Below are 21,074 nucleotides of genomic sequence, written 5' to 3'. Positions count from 1 at the left end.
AAAATCGGCACAAATGAAACATGAAGAGATAGAGCTGTGTATGTGAATCCCAATCTTATAACACAGTGAAAAGCTGGAAGAAAATTCACGTGCAATTGTATAAGTCTAAAGGATGAGCCAGAGGATGGTCGTTCTTCAACGGCCACAGACCCATGTGTGGTGTCAAGAAATTCAGCAGGTAGTACCTGAAGATAGACTACTAATTGCTTAGCTAGATAGAGAAATATTGGAGGGAATGTGTTGATATATTACATGACATTCTGCATATGCAATCCTGGTTTCCCGATTGCTCACATCTTTTTAAAAACAGCAACGTGTTCAATGTGCACAAAGCATTTTGAATCTACACCACAAGAACAAGGATGCTTTTGTAAAGAACTTAGTGACTATCTATGAATACTAAGTATCTATTTGACCTTGAAACCAAATAAATAAGAAAATGCATGGAAACATATCTTATTCGCCATCCTCGAAGAAGTCAAAGTTGTAGTATCCAGAATGGTTATGTTGTTCGTGTTTATGGATTATAAAAGTGTGATTTTGACTGATTACTGGGACAGTGTCTTGCAGAGAATTATTTGGAACACCAAATCTGTTTGCTGTTTGAAGTATCTACGTGCAATACGAGTCGAGTAAAATGCCTGGGGCCGGTGGTCTTGATAATAGCAATTCAACAGAAAATAACACTCGTAGATGCCAAACCGTAGACTTTAGCGAAAATTATTTCCTATAAAAGTCATTTCTTTTTCAATAATACTTCCAAAAAAAAAATGAAATTGATACCACTTTCTATTTGAAATTTTGAAGTTGACATCCCGTGGAAATATTTCCGCTACGCCATTGTGAATGAAAGCATCACCATTTGATTTTTCACATTCGATTTGGTCATTCATTTTTTTGTTTGATGTTTTTACGTGTATTACGAGCCGAGAAAAATGCCTGGGACGGGTGGTCTTGATAGCATTGTTGGGCAAAATCAATTGAAATCAATTGCAATTGATCAATCAATCGAAAGTAATTGCTCTGAAAATCAATTGCAATTGATTTCAATTTGTAATTGACAATTAATTTCAATTGCAATTGAATTCAATCATAAAATATGCAATTAATTTTTCGTCAATTGTTAATTGTTAATTGGTCACCAGGCAATTGAAACTTTTAATTGTTAATTGTCAATTGCAAAGGGTGCAATTGAAACATTCAATTGTTAATTGCAATTGACAATTGAAACTTGTAATTGTTAATTGCAATTGAAATCAGCAATTAAAACTGAAGATAAGAAGATGTGTGTGTGTATATTGTATTGTCCACTTGTTGTTGTTTTACATATTTCAAATAAGGTACTTATAAGAAATGCTGGATACCTACCATCCCTTCCTCCCCTAGGAAGAAAGCCGTGAAACTAAGTATTTTTTAAATATATTCCGGCTTATGCAGAGTCGTTTTGACAAATGATTAGCATTATGCTAAATGCCAGACTTCTGCAGGAAGCATATGTAAGTCGAACGCTTTAGTATGGCACTAATCACACTTCAGAAGGACTCTGCATATGGCCCATTATGTTTATGGTTCTATCCCCCTCGAAAGAACTCTATATGCCCGTCATGCATACAATAGGAATGAGCACGAGCGAGTTTTCTTTAAAACTCGACTCGACTCGAAGCAGACATCTTTGAGTTCGACTCGAGATCTCGGCTCGAAAAATTTTCCCCAACTCGACTCGAATTCGGATCGAGTTTCCAGTCGAGTCGAGCCAATTCGAGCTAAATCCTTTGTGTAGTTCCAAGTACTATTATCTTCAAGTATCCTATATAGACAATATAATTATCAATGATACTACTACTACTACTATAACTAATTATTATTATAACACCGTGTACTTGTATAAACATGGAATATAGGTGGTTTGTATCGGAATACTAAAAATTAGTTAACTGTCGATCTCGGTAGTCAAGAAATCTTCAGGAGGCAAGGACATTGGTCACGAGGTTCTTGGTTTGAGTTCAGGAGGAGCAAGTATTCGGGCTCGAGCCAAAAATTGTTAGAAGTTATGGGACTCCAGCCAAACATGTTTAAACTGCTCGACCCGGGTTTAGGGTTGTCAACGACTCAAGCGGCTTGCTCACAGCTCATTCACTTATCGAGCCGAACCGAGAAGTGAGCCGAGCCAAAAGCTCATCCAACCGAGCCAGCTCGAGCCGAAGGCTCACACGAGCCGAACCGAACCGAGCTGATTGCTTACCCCAACGAGCCTGTTCGAGCCATTGGCTCAGTTAAGCTAACTCGAACCCAGCCAACGGAGCTGGTTCGAGCTATTGGCTCCAATCAAGCCGAGTCGATAACTCATCTTTACCGAGCCGGTTCAAGCCATTGGCTCAATTGAGCCCAGTCGGTGGGTAATCCCAACCAAGCCAGCTCAAGCTGTACGCTCAGTTGAACCGAGCCGGACCGGTTGACATCACTATTCCGGTTGGGCTTCTACTTTGGCTAAAAAATTGGACCGTGCAGTTCTCAGGCTTGATGGTAAGAACTACAAAAAATGATATGAAATCTTTAGTTTTACGTCCCACGCTTATGCCGGTTAGGCTAAAGAAGACGGTGATGATGGGAAATGAATGAAATGAAGAAAGTGGGAGGAAACGGGAGAACCCCGAGAAAATCCACGAGCATGGTGTTTGTCCACCACAAAGTCCAAACTGCGCGAGCTGGGATCGAACCAGGGACCTCAAGCACCGGAGGTGAACGCTCTACCACTGACCACCGCGCCCCCTGGTAAGAACTACAGTATATACTTATATTGGTGCTCACGGCGTCATTAACTTGTTCCACCACCAACGAATTTGAGGTACTTTGTTTTGCATCTTTTGTGCGTGTTTTGTGTCGCTTTGTGCGCCTATTCCCACATTTTGTGCATCACCAGAAGTGGGTCAAAATGAGCCTACAAATATGGCGGAACAAATTATTGCTCTTCCGCCACCAATGAATTTCGAGGTCGTTTCCTTCACATCGTTTTGTGCCGTTTTGTGCGTCATGGGAAGTGAGTTAAAAATGAGTCCCCAAGGTGGGACGAAAATGACCAAGAGTTCCGCCACTATTGAACCTCGAGGTCGTTAATTTCACATCGCGTACTCTTTTGTGCGTCTATTTCGACGTTTTGTGCGTCACTGGAAGACGGTCAAAATGGGCCTCAAAGGTGGGACGAAATTGACCCACTGCTCCGCCACTACCGAATTTTGAGGTTCTTCCTTTCGCATCGATTAGTGAATGTTTCGTGCCCTTATTTCCACGTTTTGTGCGTCAACGGAAGTGGGTCAAAATGAGCTTCCAAGATGGGACGAAAATGACCGAGAGTTCCGCTACTATCGAATTTCGAGGTCGTTAATTTCACACCGCGTACCCTTTTGTGCGCGTATTTCGACGTTTTGTGCGTCACTGGAAGACGGTCAAAATGGGCCTCGAATGTGGGACGAAAATGACCCACTGCTCCGCCACTACCAAATTTCGTGGTCCTTCCTTTCGCATCGACTAGTGACTGTTTCGTGCCGTTTCGTGCCCTTATTTCCACGTTTTGCGCGTCACCAGAAGTGTGTCAAAATGGGCCTTCAAAGTGTGACCAAAATGACCCATTGTTCCGACACTATCGAATTGCTAGGTCGTTTCTTTCTCATCGTTTAGTGCCTATTTTTTTAAAAAAAGTTTTCTGTACCTACTTCCTCGTCTTGTGCGTCACCGGAAGTGAGTTAAACAGGTCTTTAAAGTGGGAGTTAAATGGCTCACTGTTCCGCCACTATCGAATTTCGGGGTCGGTTCTTTCGCATCGTTTAGTGCCTGTTTTGTGCGTCACCAGAAGTGTGTCAAAATGGGCTTCCAAAGTGTGACGAAAATGACCCACTTCTCCGTCACTACCGAATTTCGTGGTCCTTCCTTTCGCATCGACTATGAATGTTTCGTGCCGTTTCGTGCCCTTATTTCCACGTTTTGCGCGTCACCAGAAGTGTGTCAAAAGGACTCCAAAGTGTGACGAAAATGACACTCCTCCGCCACTACCGAATTTCGAGGCCCTTCCTTTTGCATCGACTACTGAATTTTCGTGCCGTTTCGTGCCCCCATTTCCACGTTTTGTGCGTCACCAGAAGTGGGTCAAAATGATGGGACGAAAATGACCCACTGTTCCGCCACTATCGAATTTCGAGGTCGTTAATTTCACATCGCGTACTCTTTTGTGCGCGTATTTCGACGTTTTGTGCGTCACTGGAAGACGGTCAAAATGGGCCTCGAATGTGGGACGAAAATGACCCACTGCTTCGCCATTACCAAATTTCGTGGTCCTTCCTTTTGCATTGACTAGTGCCTGTTTTGTTACGTTTTGTGCCCCTATTTCCACGTTTTGTTCGTCACCAGAAGTGTGTCAAGATGAGCCTCCAAGGTGTGACGAAAATGACCCACTGTTCCGACACTATCGAATTTCTAGATCGTTACTTTCGCATCGTTTAGTGCCTTTTTTTAAAAAGTTTTCTGTACCTATTTCTCGTCTTGTGCATCACCCGACGTGAGTTAAACGGGGCTTTAAAGGGGGAGTTAAATAGCTCACTGTTCCGCCATTATCGAATTTCGGGGTTGGTTCTTTCGCATCGTTTAGTGTGTATTTTGTACCGTTCTGTTCGCCTACTTCCACGTTTTGAGCATCACCAGAAATGCGTCAAAATGGTCCATCAATGTGTGAGGAAGTAGAGCCATTGTTCCGCCACTACCGAATTTGGAGGTCGTTTCTTTCGCATCGTATAGTGCCTGTTTTGTACTGTTTTGTGCTCCTATTTCCACTTTAGTGCGACAACGAAAATGGGTCAAAATGGCCTACAAGTATAGCGGAATAACTTAATGCTGTTCCGTCACCATCGAATGTCGAGGTCGTTTCCTTCACATTTTTTATGCATGATTTGTGTCGCTTTGTGCATCAGTGGGAGAAGGTCAAAATGGACCTTGAAAGTGGAATGAATATGTCTTTTTCTGCCATATTTGTAGGTTATCTTTGACCCACTTTCGTTGGCCTACAAAACGTGAAAATATGCGCAGAAACGGTAAAAATATGCACCAAACAATGCGAAAAAGCGACCTTGAAATTCGATACTGGTGGGAGAGTGGATCATTTTTAACATTAACTTGTTCCGCCATATTTGTAGGATAATATTGACCCATTTCCGGTGACGCAGAAAACGAGGAAATAGGCGCACAAAACGACACAAAAAATTTCCATGTAATTAAGCTAAATTTCCAATTAAGTTTGTAAGCTTAATTATATGGAAAATTTTATACATTTTTCCTTTACGTTGGTCTACTTTACGTTGATTTGGGACTTTTAAATTTTATTGAGTTTTCCACTGAAAAGTATCTATAATTCAACACGGAAATAATTATTAATTATAATTATTATCTATATAATTGAATGCATTGTAATTTGTTCCATAACAAACACTTTACCATTTCGTACTAGCTGTTATGCCCGTTCTTCGCATGGATCAGATAAAATATCAATGTAAAGGAACTGAACAACGGGAGAACAATTAAGAAACATTTCTAAAATTGGATATATTTTGTGTGAATATATATCCAACAACGTACATGTGTTTTCATTGGGAAGGCCGATGGGGGCTGAATTTGAACGTATACACTATCGGGGATGTCATTATACGTCTGAGCAACCTCAATAAATATGGATTCGACACAAATTCTACTACTTTTACATGTCCCGGTGAACCACCCCTCAGACCCCCTTGGTTCGTATTGTGAAAAAATCTCCTCTGCCCCCACCAACCCCCAACCAATACCGCGAAAACTATGAATGTGACACTAACATCTGCCATTTTCTACTACTTTTTACATATGCCGGTAAAAGTCCCTATAATCCTCTGGTTCCAATTTTAAAAAAAACAATGCCTCTGGCCCCCAGCCGATGGGGGCTGTATTTGGAAGTCAACGCCTGTGGAAGTATCACCATTCATCTCAGCGACAGCGAAAACTATGGATTTGACACTAATATCGGTCACTTTCCATTATTTTTACATGTCTCGCAATTTCCCACCCCCGGTGACTCCGGGCCCGCATACAATGGTGGCTAAATTTGAAAATCATCGCTAATGAAAGTATCACCATTGATCTCAGCCACCGCGAAAACTACGGATTTGACTTCGGTCATTGTGGATTATTTTTACATGTCTCTTGATCCCCTTTATAATGCCCCCCTTTCTTAGCTGATGGGGGCTAAATATGAAAGTAAACGCGGTCTTGAGTTTCACCATTGAGCTCAGCTATCCCGAAAACTATGGATTTGACATTAATATCGGTCATTTTCGATTATTTTTACATGTCTCGGAATTCCCCCCTCTGGTGACGCAAGGCCCGCATACAACGGTGGATGAATTTGAAAGTCATCGCTAATGGTAGTGTCGCCATTGATATCAGCAACCGCGAAAACTATGGATTTGACACTAATATCGGTAATTTTGGATTAGTTTTACGTTTCGGTATCCACCGCCCCCCCCCCCCCGTTGACCCACGGCGCGCAGTCGAATACGGTGAATTTGGAAGTTAATGCGATCGGAGTTTCACCATTGATCTCAGCGACCGCGAAAACTATGGAATCGACACTGATATCGTTCTACTTTACATGTCCCCGTAAACCCCCCCCCTGAGACCCCCTGGTTCGAATTTTGTTGAAAACGCTTTGCCTTGGTGTGGGACCTGGACCAAGGTATCTTTGACCAAAATTTGGTAACTCTCGGTCAACTTTTCTTCTCCCCACGCCGGTCCCGGTAAACGATCCCTAGAGACCCCTAGTAAGGAATTTTAAAAAAAACTCTTCGTCTTGGTCTGGGGCCTAGACCAAGCTACCCGTGACCAAATTTTGAAAAGTTTCGGTCCACTCGTCTCGTCCACAGGCCGCACAAAGATAGACAGACAGACACACGAGCAAACTCTATTTTATTTATATTAGAAAGGTCAGATCCGCCGTTATTGTATTAGTGCGGTGCTTGAGCGATTGATCGTAGAAATTCAAACTCCGATGAGTGATAATTTTATATGCTTGTTTTATTACAAGTTTAAACTCTTTAGTTAGTAGAGAAGAGGGCGTGAATCATGGGTCACAGTTGATGATAATGGGTTTTGGTGGGTCATTGCCCCACGCCCTCTCTGAACTACAGTGTTGAAAATTAATCAGTGAAAATCAATTGCAATTGATCAATCAATTGAAAGTAATTGCTGTGGGAATCAATTGCAATTGAATCAATTGCCAATTAATTTCAATTGCAATTGAATTACAGAATTCAATTGCAATTACTTTCCACTGCAATTACTTTCAATCAATTGATCAATTGCAATTGATTCTCCTTTTTTAATGGCCAACTGCAATTAACAATTAACCATTACTTATTTCAATTGTTAATTGCAATTAACAATTAAATTTACAGATTAATTGTTAATTGTTAATTCAATTGAAATTTGCCCAACACTGCTTGATAGTAGCAATTCAACAGCAAAAAACACTCGTTGATGCCAAGCCGTATACTTTAGTGAAAATTGGTTCCTATAAAAGTCATTTCTTTTTTTCAATAATGCTTCCAAAGAATTTGAAATTGATACCACTTTCCATTTGAAATTTTGAAGTTGACGCCCCGCGGAAATATTTCCGCTGCGCCACTGGATATGGAAGTATTACCATTTAATTCTCCACATACGATTTGGTCATTCATTTTTTTCTTTGAAGTATCTACGTGCACTACGAGCCGAGAAAAATGCTTGGGACGGATGGTCTGATACACCCTGTATATACTGTATATAGATAGACATATACACAGTATATATAAAAAATTGGCCCTAACCATAGCTGCAAGTTTACATCCAAGTCTGTGAAATAGTAAGGAAAAGCAGTTATCTAGAAACCGCAAGGGAAAGCTCTGTTGTTTTTCACAGAAGCGAAGAGTATAGTGGAGATTTGAGGCGTTTACATTCTATTTAGTGCTTACCTGGTATTGTATGATCTGTCTTTTCATTGATGGAATATATGGTTTCAAATTGTCGCTGGGAAGCTCAGCATTGTTAAGGATTTATATAAGAGTAGGTACAGGGGATGAGATCGTATCCAGTCAATAATTATAAAATAATAATAGTAATTAACAAGACTATCAACCAGTCAATATTCTCATACATGTAAATATTTTCTCTGAAATGAAAATTCCGCGAGACCGGTATTGGATTCCCGGTGAGAATTCACGTGGATCGGGTCCCACATTAAGCTGTACGTTTACATCTCATATAGCCTCGCTGCCCAAATGGAGGCTAAACCAATCAATCGTAAAATAAAAAGTCACGAGCTGGCTTGGCATTTGAACTTAAAACATATGGAATGCAGGTGAAAGTCAGTACAGTTTCTTAAAAAATAAATGTGATTGTTTTTAAGTTTCACAAATACTTTCTTTTATTTGAGGTCCTGATTTATGTTAGACATATTTAGATATGCTGATTATCTCTTTATTTGTGAAGTAATTGTTCAAAGTCGATTAAGTGTTTTGTATGTTGAATGTGGGCGAGTTTAAACGGAATTAAATTTCAGAGTGTTAAAAATATTTTCCAATTTAATTTTATAACCAAATATCAGAATATATCAGTACGATTTGTTTTTTTTTTTTTTTTTTTAAGAATTATTTTATGCAGCATTTCAAATTCTTCTCTTGTTATCATGCTACATTTTTCTGACCTAATTCGATAATGTATTTTCTTTTCTCCTTCATAAAACATGTAAAACAGTAAGTTACGTAAAGGAACAGGCCTTTGCGTGCAACGGGAATGCATATTCAAGAATAATCCATCCTAAGATGCACTTCGTTATCAGTCTTGGATAGGTCCTGAAATATCCAAAGTCTAAATTTCCTAATCGATCTCTAGTTGTAGAAGAATAATCATAATGGCCAAACTTCCATTGTATTTACAAGTAAGGTATGCATCACAGTTGTCATGAGCTAATAATAATGTAACATTTAAATTATCATGTCAACGACAAATAGTCTCACTGCAAATGTCCCAATTAAACCACAATAAGTCAATCAGTTAATCTGAATGTTTAAGCTTGTTGAGACGTTAACCTAATGGGAGAAATGTGAAGAAACTGTAAGAAAAATGAGTACTAATGGAGATAATAGGGAAAGAAAATGATTACTACACAGTTTGAAAAAAAAATATACTTTGAAGGACATGGTAAATGATATAAAAAGGAAATTAGAGAAGGAATAAGATTGCAGTGAAGCATAGTTGACACAGCATATCATTACTTGAAAAAAATTTTAAAAAAGGTACATATGCAAATTGTGTAGTAAAATACCCCGCTCTGAACTGCTATCATAGATATCTTTCTGCGCCGTGACATTTTCTTTATCATCTCTGTTGAGTGTCAATGTGTGTATCATTTCTAATTCATTTTCGTACTCATTGATAATCAAATTGCACCAAAATGTCGCAAATGACTCATCTTATGCTCCAGCTGATGTTTGATTCTTAAATTTGCGCCTTAGTTTGTCTTTTAACAGTTCAACTACATAAAGGGGGTTAATGCCAGCAGCCCGCCCCATTTTTTCCACACTGGCTATCACACCTAACACTAATTCGAGCTTACTACCACACACTGACTCACCTGACTAATCTTCACTCAGCACATATAACGTGGAATCTAACTGCTAGTGCTTCGAAGGATAGGTGGCGCTGTCGGCGGAAAACGAATTTTACACGGGAATGACACACCATACAGTGGTCAGTACTTAGTCCTGTACATGTCTACCAAGTTTTATGTTGATCCTCGCGCTCGAACCGAAATATGTCCCTTGTAAGTTTAAGTCCAAATTTTCTGGACGGTATTTTGAGAGAAAAAAGTACTGCTACCAGCTAGTCAGAGCATCAATGCAACTGTGTACTGTCAGCAGTTGAGCCGTGTTCAAGAAAAAACTCAAGTCTCTGGAGCGAACACTTCTGAATCGCAAAGGAGTCCTCCTGTTACAGGACAACACTAAGCCCCACGTGGCTAGTATGACCCGGAACACCATTCCACACTTTGGATGGGAAACACTATTGCATCCGCCATACTCCTCGGACATTGCACCGTCCGATTATCACCTGTTCCATTCCTTGGACAATCAGCTTAGAGGACGCCAGTTCAAATCCCTAGTAGGGGTGCAAAATGTACTTGATTCCTTCTTCGCTTTACGGCCCACCAAGTTCTACCGCGATGGAATACATGGCCTTCCAAAACGTTGGCAGACGGTCGTCGATGCTGATGGAGACTATTTTTGATCTTCCAGGTATGTCTTAGGTTATTGGAACTTTTCTATTTTATATTTTTTCACTAGTTCTTAGAGTTTTTCCTAGTGTTGCTTTAATTCTGCGTCTTTCCTACACGGCTAATTAAGCGTAATTTATTGTTAGGAAATATAGTATTAGACTAGTGTTGTTCCCGAGATAGAAATATCTTTTAAATTCGAGACGAGATTAGAAAAATGACCATTCTCGTCTGATTTTCGAGACTAGAATCGAGACGAGACGATAAATTTCACGAGTCTGGTGGGCAACTCTAGTTTATCCCAATCTTAGTTCTCGAACTTTGTTGAATTGATACATGAATCATAACATAAAATCATAAGTTGATAGAATGATTGTACGAACACAGTGTAGAACATTTATAATTTTTATAAAGATACGCAAGTCTTACGCCATATACTCCAATGATAAATATGGTTTGTGATATATCACTCCCTTCAAGAACCTCTCGTTACGCTTAAGGATTCTGGTAACTTCTAGATGAAATTAAGACAAGTGAATGTTGTTTCACAGTTGATGTAACGGTGACGGTAACGGTGGAGGGTATTAATGGTTAAAATATGAAACAAATCTTTAATAACCTCCCGTTATCCGGAATCTCGGTAGCAGGAGCGCACGCTCCGAAAACAAAGTGCATCAAGAAATAATGAACTCAAATAAGAATACCAATATTAATACTACTACACTCTTGGGTCGTAATTGAGAACTTACCATTCGAGCCTTCAATATAACCCTCCACACTGATGTTATTCACGAAGTTGTAAGACGTAGCGTGGACGTAGAGAGATGATGCAATCTAGACTCAGAATTCTCAGAATACAATTGCGTAAACTTGTTATTAAAAACCATACGTATTTATTTACTATATTTGCTTCTATAATACCACATTCTATCACAAAATAGTATTCATATACACAACAGATAATGCTCGCCACAAATAAACAATCTTTTGACGTAAATAGTCGCTTCAATAATGACTTGGTAACGTCACTCACTTTAATTATTGATACCGTTCAACATAAAACTGAGATTGACAAGTAATTAAAAGAAGCATGATATTTAGAACAATGAAACACACAAAATACTATATACAACAAAAATAATAATAATACATGCAATAAGGTTTCTCTACTATATTGCTAAGTCTTTTCAGAATAAATGAAAGTCCAGACGACAGTAGCAAATTATGTTATTTCATAAGTCCAGAAAGAATTGTTTTAGAGAAGCTTGATCTCTTATTTATTTTTATATTTATTATTTATTTATTATTTTTAATTATTTCCTTTTTACGGATGCACTAAACTATTATATTATACTTGCCGCTTGGTATAATTGTTTCTACCTTCAGTTCCGTCTTTGCCCGAACAGATGATTCACTAGTGTAACACTGATTTACCTACAAAGTGACTAACTAAATGACACTTGATAGTCGCGACTGGCGAACTTTTATTTAGATTGAATTCAACTTATTACTGATATTTCAAACATTCTTCACAGATAAATATGTTAGCTAGCACAGTTTTCAGAAATAATCCAGTTATGTAACGATGTTATGTCACTACTGTGGTGGTTAGATATTTTTATGGCTATAAACTGAAGTTATGCTGTTGTATAGGCCTATATCAAATATAGATTGATTTTCTTTCAAGCACTTTTTATGGACATATGTTTCAAACTTGAGTTTAAGGTTAAAAGAATTCAATACAAAGTAATGCGTTCATATTGTGCGCTCATTATATGCACGACGTTCTATATTTACTGATCCTTTAGAGTGTATACAAATTATTAACTTCTACTAATATTGACTGGCGCAAGAAACTTTATATTTACTTTTTGTAGCACTGATATGCAGTATCCAATAAAATAGATTAGGTTATGAGTGAGGTATTTGAAATGAATAATATTATATCGGCTTACATAAATAATGTATCAATATTGTAGATTTGCCTTTTATATGCGCATATGTTTTTACGGTAATATCAAAAGAATTCTATAATGTTACGAATGCTAAGCATGCTTTAGTGTGTCGTATACCGTATACACATATCACTTGTTTTAATTCTTTTCGTTGACATTAGTACGTGACATGCGATGTTTACTTGCAGTGGCTGGCTTCTTCACGAATATGGCTTACTTGTTATTTTTCGAGCACATTCAGTTTTCTTACCTTTACCGGCAGGTTAAAACAAAACAAGTCCTTTAAACGCTTCTTATTTTATCTTCTTAATTCTTCATCGCTACATTCTTCTTTTATTATTCTCCTTCAACCTGCCCACTTGCTGTCGATTCACACTGCTGCTCTTGTCACGTGTTGACAAGGTTGCCAGTCAAGTTTAGACAACATTGGTGGAGTTCAAAAGGTTACTGAGCGGAGCGCTCAGTCACACCGCTCGAAGTGAGCGAAACACAAAACTACGAAAACACGTACCCAAATTTTGATGGGGCAGTGTGTCCTGTCACATGTGGCGTCCGAATAGGTTGATCCCTGCGCCGTCACTAAGCATTCAGAGATTAACTTTCACTTAGTTCCACAGATACTTATAAGAACAAGATAATAAACAAATGAGACCTAACACATACACTTATATACATATATACACAATATTTTGAAATATGTACAGCCCGCAATGTATTCGCAGTATTCATCAGGAAAGTCCTTCAAAAGTTGACTGGCACAATTCTCCTCTGCCTTCTTCCGCCATTTCCAATATTCTTCCTTAGTGGGCTTCCACAATTTACACTGATGTTCGGATCGGTGTCCTATAGATTTCCCATTGTTCGGATCAGTCAGCTCCACAACCTTAAGACTTGGCTTACGAACACATAAGTACGGTCCTGAGTACAGATCGAACATCTTTTTTATCTGCTGTGCTGCTGCATCACTGATGGGATGTGCCCTGAGGAATATAAGATTGCCTACATTAGCGTGTCGATCCGATGTCATTTTATCGTTGGTACGTTGATTCTTCTTCGCCATCTGAGACTTCTTACGGTGTGCAATCATAAGTAGCCGGTTGTCCCACGAATTCCCGTCTTCATCAGTCTCCTCTTGGAACAGTCGTTTCATCACAGGCGTTAGATCTTTCACGTTTAGATGTGCTTGGACTGGAGCAACGTTCAGATTCTCCACAATAGTATAATTCAGTAACATAATGATATTCCACAAGTGCTTACTCCAATCCACATGTTGTCCAGCACAATACAACCTCCAAAGCCTATTCATTTCTTTATTCATCCTCTCCACGGAATTTGCTTGAGGATGGTATGGTGTGGTGTGATACACTTTAACTCCTTTACTAGCCATTGATCCTAGGAACTTACTAGATACGAAACATGGACCGTTGTCACATATAATGGCGTCTGGAATGCCTAAATGCATAAAATACAAATCCAGGCATCTCAGAATTGCAGCAGTAGTAGCTCGTCTCATTGGGTACGCTACTAGATGTCTGGTAAACACATCCATGCACGTGCATACATATGACATGTTTGACTTGCTGGTTGGAAGCTTCCCTACTACATCAACTGATAGTAACTCTCGGGCTCTCGAAACGGTGACCGACTGTAACTTCCTTGAGAGAGGGTGAGGATCAGCTTTGTGTCTCATACACAATACACAATTGCGGATGTATTGTCGCACATCAGTATACATGTCTTCCCAAACGAAATTTTCTAGAAGCATCGTGTGTGTCTTCGCATATCCAAAATGACCCCTGTCATCATGGTAACATCTCAGTACTCTCTTTACTAAACTTTTGGGTACAACTATCCTCCATTTATCTTTCAAATGAAAATCACGTTTTACACCTTGTTGGATCTTATAATACAGACGTACAGATTTACCCCAACTTATTTCTTGTACATTGGTCTGATCTTGCTCCAGAGCATCAATATACTTCATTAATTGTGGATCTTCACGCTGGTATTGCTTCCAATCCTGACGGGTCATATTTGCTAAATCTCCTGGAAGGACATAAAAGTTCAAAATTGTAACAATTCTAGGTGACTGGCATACTGTAATACGAGACAAAGTATCCGCTGCTACATTGGTTACTCCAGGTATGTATTGGATTTCCAACTCCACATCTTGCATTTCAATACACCACCGATACAGCCTGGTATTCCAATATTTTATGCTCTTAAAATGCACTAAAGCTTGATGGTCAGTTTGTACGATCACATTATGCCCTATCAATAGATTACGCCACTTTCTTATAGCTTTCACAACACCCAACATCTCTATCTCAGTAATGGTATAGCGAGATTCGCAAGGCTTAAGTATGTGTCCAGTGAAACCAATAACTCGTTTCCCATCTTCATAATCTTGTGTCAAAATAGCAGCAGTCCCAATAGTTGAGCCGTCGACTATGATAATGAAGTCTTTTGACATATCTGGATGCACCAAAAGTATATTTTTACAGATCTCATGTTTTATTTCTTCGAAACAATTCGTATGTTCAGGCAACCAGGTCCATTTCTTCCCTTGTTTAAACAGCTGGTATAAAGGTGCTGACTTACGAGCAAAATCATGTATAAACTTGGAGCACCACTGAAAAAATCCTAATGTCCTTTGCAATGTTTTTATAGTTGTTGGCCTTGGCAATGACTTAACTATATCCACGTACTCTGGATTTTTCGCTATTCCTACCGGTGTTACCACAAAACCTAAGAAATTTGCCTCAGATACCATAAATGTGCATTTCTTTAAATTGACTGTCATGTTTGCTTCCTCTAACTTATACAATACTTGGTCTAACAATTCAATATGAGCTACTGGATCAGTCCCTGGAATTAAAATATCATCTATATACAGTAAAATCTTTTCAAGAATAGCAACTCCCAATACTCTCTGCAACGCTGCCATTAAACAAGCTCCACCATTCTTGTAACCAAAGGGTACTCTGCAATGCCGGTACATCTGGCCTTCAAAAGAGAATGCTACAAGATCCCTACAATCTTCAGTTAACTCGATCTGGCAGTAGGAATGCACCAGGTCAAGGGACGTTGCACAGGTCATCCCATTAAATCTTGCAAAGAGGTCATCAAAGCGTTCGACCTTCATATTTGTCAAAGATACGAATTTATTAAGTTGGACCAAATCAAGACAGACTAACCTCATCCGAGTTCTTCTTTCTGACTATTACCAGGGGATGATGATGTTTTGACACTGCAGGCTCAATGATACCTTGACGCAACCATTTTTGGATCTGGTCCCTTGCCTTATCTCGATAACATAGTGGAACTGGGTAAGCTCGTTTCACAATTGGATCTTCAGTGGTAACCTGGATTGTATACTTAAACTTGTTACATTTTCCTGGGAAATGGGCGAAAACTTTTCTTCTCTTCATCAGCACATTAAACAACATTTCCTTATGTTCCGGAGCAATAGGAGTTTTCTCCACCACTTCTCTCACTTCTGGGGTAGCGTACAGACTCTTTTCAGTCGCTTTTTCCCTGACTTCCACTCTCTTTGGGCAGCAAGGCGAACATTGAATCTCCTGAACAAGTGGGTCATACAAAGATTCCACAAGAGCTTGATCCTTTATTTGTGCCAGCGTAATTCGTCTCAGGTTGCAATCATCTCTTTGCCTTGACCTAGCTTCATTATACGAATCTTGTTGTTGAATCAATACGCTGTTCCACTGATTTAAAACTTCTTTTAGATCTTCATGATCGCATCCACATGCCTGTGAGCTTCATACTTCCTCTGGATGGCATTCGCATTCACTCCATTCTTCTATGACGTTTACAGGGAGATGGTAATCCACACTCAACTCATTAATCATATTATTACACGTATTTTCTTCCTCCTTCGCTTGAACCATGGGTACTACGACTTCTTGTTCCCCGGTTTGAATGGTTACCATGCCATTTCCAAAATTCATTCTGACTTGAAACTTGTTCATGTAATCACGACCCAGTAGAAGATCTTGGTTGAGCCCGTTGACCACAAAAGTTCGAACATCCGTCTGTATTCCCTGAATTGTCACAGGAAGATATACTTCTCCTTTCACCATTTTCTTCCTGGTTCCACTATAATCGACAAGAACTACGTGGGGTGCTGGTTTCAATTTCGGATGTGATATAATCTTCGTAACCTTTCTCCATAACTCTAAACTACACAACGTCACCTCTGCACCGCTATCAACAAGTGCTTGCACATCTTCATCCAACACACTTACTCGTATGATACCAGACCATTCTTTTATTCGTTCAAAGTCAGTCTTCACGTCGTCAATATTCTCACAATCTGTTATACTCCCACTCTTGTCCAGCAATACATTGGAATTTAACTCGAAAAATATTTACCTCATTCCTACACTCATACTCATGTACACATAAAGGACTATATACACCACTATACACTTCCTCAGGTATATCCTCACTTACACTTTTCTCATGGGCCTTCTCACAACACAAATCGTACCTACCTCCGACCCGCGAGGTGGATACTTCATTTAGTTTTTTGAATCTGGACTTCCTCGAGGATCCCAACGGTGTTGAATATCCTCTTGGGAGGATCTCGGGTCATCTCTTTCATATTCTTGTGTCCGCAATTTCCTTCCTGGCCGTCTACTTCCCCTCCAAGAACGTGCACGACCACCTCGTCTGCCGCGTCGATAGTTCCCGCGTCCTCTTGCACCATCTCGTCCTTCGTACGGTGATTCTTCTCTTGTGTTCGCAGGCTCTGTCTTGTTATCCTCCTGGTCCTTCGATATAGCTCCTACCTTAGCTTTACGAGTAATCACCTCTTCACCATCCTCCCATCTTCTAGCACCATCTCTTCCTGTCTTCCGTCTTGCTTCCCATGTGTCATGAATCAGTTCAAGTCGTCGGACTGTTTCAAGAATTTCTGCTAACTCCTGGCCTCGTGATGAAACCAACTGTCTCTGATACTGAACTGGTAGCAAGGTTATGATAGTGTTGCAAATCTGGGCTTCAGAGCTCTGTGAATCCAAGTCCCTAATCTGACAAAATCGATTCGTAACAAAACGTTCAACACTCCCGTCAACCTTAGGATTGAATGGTACAGTCTTAAGGCGCGTTAGCCTAGCACATGTCACGTCTTCGGAATCATAATATCTTAAGAACATTTGCTTGAAGTCGGTATACGTGCAGAATTTGTTCACATTGGAATAATACCATGATAGCACTGCGTCTCTTAGTACGAACGGTAATACCTTAAGCGCCTGACTAGGTCGCACCCCCATTAGAGCACACTCTCGTTCAAACTGTATGATAAATGCTTGAGCTGACAAGTCACCTCTCTCTGGTGGATATTGCGTGAACGATTTTATATCCGTTAATCGCAATTTAAGTACCTCTTCGTCTTCTTCCTTTTCCATTTCCTCCCTGTAGTCCTGAGCTGCTTCCGAATAGGCTCCGCGACGGTTCGTTAGTCTTCTGGCGTTTTTATTCTCGTTGCCATTAGAAGGAAGCTGTCTTCTTTGTCGGTTCCTTCTTTCCGTCTTCAGGGACCATCCATCTTCTTCTGAATACCCGCTTTCATCAGACGAACTGGTCTTGATCCGTCTCCTTCGTCTTTTTCGATAACTTGGGTGCACCTCAGGTTCCTTGCTCCGAGAAGCCGCCGTATTATTGAGGGCATTTCTTCCACAGCAGGTACCACAGGAATCACTATTTTGCCTTCCATCTAAGCTTGGAGATTGAACAGGATTGTATGGCCTCTTCACTTCTGTTTCCTCTTCTACGCCTGAACTATGTCTTCGCCATTCCTCTTCGATCCTTTGTTGAAGTGACGCGATTGCTACCTCCTGACAAGCCAACTTTTCCTGTACTTTCCACAGTTCCGAAGTGTTTTGCCACATGACAGCCTTCGACTGACTCACTTCCGCGCGACAGTCTTGCAGTTGATTATTTATCACCGCGTTGGCTCTAATCATTCTTCCAGAAACTTCTTCTATCACCTTTCTACATTCATCAGTCTTCTGCAGGACTTTTAACTCTTCTTTGGCCAAACGATCTTCTATCTGTGCGGTAGTCATCTGTAACACCTCATGCTTCACATCTGCAATCTCATCCTGTCCTGACATTGTGCCATACCTGTTACACAACTCTTCGATACCTGATCGATTCTTCTATTTACTTCTTCAAATTGCTGACTCGCCGTTTTCTCTGTTAGTATTGCCACTTCCTCGAGTTTGCAGACAGTATTCTTCAAATCTTGAATCTCCTGCTGAGTTCTGTCCATCTTTCGTGACAATTCATTTACCTGATGAGTTAACGAGGCGCTCGTCCTGTCACACTTCTTGCTAACTTCTTCAATCTTGTTCTCCAATTGCTCTCTACTATCCCGTAAATCCTCTTGAATAATCTTCATCTCCATCTGAAAATCTTCCTTGATTCTTGACCTCAACTCTATGAGTGTGTAGCCCCCCTCACCCCCATTTCATTTTAAATTTTCCCGTCTTTCTTGGCTGAATTGGAATAAGGCTCCATGTACCGTACGTCGACGCAAACTGTGTTCTAGTTTTATCTTTTTCTATGAGTTGGCAGTCCTGTGAATGGTGACTTGTGCTTCCGGTTCACCGAACAAAAGAGGTGCAATATGGTCATGATAATATAAAATATAGTTCCTTAAACCCGAATGCCATCGTGTAATGTTTTTGCTGTTTTTAACATTTTAATTATTTCGTCTTAATGATAAACTTATTTAACGCCCTCTGATATGTGTATTTCTCATGAAGGATATTTATTATGAATATTTATAAAATCTTTTCTGGCGTGCTCAGCGTAAACATACGGACGCTGAGGCAAAAAAGCCGCGAAAAGTACTCTAAGTGGTTATGGCGGTTTGAATGGTTCTACTACCGTGACGCCCGAGAAGAATATCGAAGTTTTCCCTCGCAATCGTTTAAGATTTCATAAATTCGATAACGAGAAAAATAAGTTAAATCTGCGCAGATATATAAATATAAAATTAACACAAAATCTATGTTCGTGTGCCAAGACAGCGTATAATATGTGAAGTCATGTAAGCAACGAGGCATGAGTAAGGAATCAATACAAGTAAAAGGGTGAATTTCATTCCAAATTGAAAAGTAATAACTTCCACGGAAGCTAAATAATGACTATCCAACGAACAACAAGAAGCATGGAGAAATCTTATTCGTAAGAATGACTACATGATTCCCCCCCCAAAATCCATCAATTTATAGTGCAGTTAAGTGTGATACAGAAATGGCGTGTGTTTAATACTAGTGCATTGCGTAATATAAATTTTAGCCGGCATTCGTAGTGCGTCATCTTCTTTAAAGAAAGAAAGAAAGAAATGAAAATATATAATAATTTCTTCGGATAAATTCCACATTAAGGGAAGTTCCTCTAAGAGCGCGCGGCCTCTAAGAGTACGATCAACAATTTGCCAGATCTGGCAACGCTGTACGTTGTTTGTTTGTATTCCTGCAGAAGCGTCGTTGTATGAAAGGTGGTTGTACGTAAGTTGTCTGCTGCCAGCATCTGTGCCCTACGTTTTATTGGTAAATAAATATTTTTGATACTTCCAGTGTAATAATTGAGTTCCCACTAATTAGTGTGTGTAGTTGAATACAGATGTATTCTGTTTCTGAACTTAGTATCAAATATTAGGTGTCACAATCAAGTTTGGGCATAAGACAGATAATACCATCATATCTGGAAATTACTGCACACTTGCGATAGATTTGTAAAATGAGTGCGATTCCTCTAAGAGTACGCATTTTCTTTCCTTCAAGAGTACGCGCGCACTCTTGGGGACCGGCGATGCCATACTTTTGGAGGACTGTGTAGACAATTGAATTTGACTATCAGAGAAGATCACCTTGTCAGATTCTTTTCCAATTCTGACACTGCGGGATTACTTTGAGGCAAAATCAATAGGTTTCTCTAATATAAACAATAGCAGTGTCCATCACTGTTGATTCGCATAGCCCGAGAAAGTAGGTAGGCCTAGGTATGATGTGAATCGCTGGCGATTTACATGGCTCACTGAAGTAATACTAATGTGAAATCACCAATGATTTACATTATAGCATTACACTATTCCTGAAGTGAATGAAGTAGGATAAAATCTCAGAAAAGTGGGTATGATTACTTTCAGGATCAGAAAGTGGCAAATTTGAACCTACTGCATGCGAACTAACCTCGGAAAAGAGTCAACTAACATACTGCAATCTTTTTAATGGTTTTTGTTTAGCTACAGTTCCTTTTTTTAGAATTTTTTTTTTCCAGAAACTGTCCCAACGTCCGTGCGACGGATAAAGCCAACATTAGCCCTCTGCAAGAACAAGAATTGGCTTAGTACGTAAGGGATCTTGATTCTATGCTTTACGGTATCACATGCCAACAATTGATGGACCTTGAGTTCGACTATGCAGAGAGAAATCAGATCAACACAACTTCAAGAGAGAGAAGAAAGCCGGAAAGAATTGGATATATTTATTTTGCAAAAGGAATAATAACATTGCGCTCACCGGAGAAGTGCAGCCTTGGAAAAAATAATTGGCTTCAACAAAACTCAATACACGATATTCTTCACAAACTTTCAGGCAGTGTTACAAGACAAACAATTTCTCTCTCATAGAATGTTTAATATGGATGAAAATGGAATTTTAACTCTCCCAAATAAAATTCCAAAAGTACTTTCGGCAATTGGTAAAAGGCATGTGGGTAAAATTGTCTAGTTAGAGGAGACAGACGATTACTGTTCTCTGTTA

The 21,074-nt window shown here is 39.6% G+C and overlaps 1 protein-coding gene across 1 annotated transcript in view; it reads left to right on the top strand.

Moving 5' to 3' along the window:
* LOC145694651 (uncharacterized) overlaps nt 1-21,074 on the top strand; it is a 121,624-nt gene that overhangs the window by 66,635 nt on the left and 33,915 nt on the right. The window lies entirely within an intron of this gene.

This window comes from Thermobia domestica, chromosome 9 (genome assembly GCF_964235325.1).
Source record: "Thermobia domestica chromosome 9, izTheDome1.hap1.1, whole genome shotgun sequence".
NCBI classification, from domain to species: domain Eukaryota; kingdom Metazoa; phylum Arthropoda; class Insecta; order Zygentoma; family Lepismatidae; genus Thermobia; species Thermobia domestica.
The sequence above is the reverse complement of the archived record's forward strand: the minus strand, read 5'-3'. Positions and strand labels throughout refer to the sequence as shown.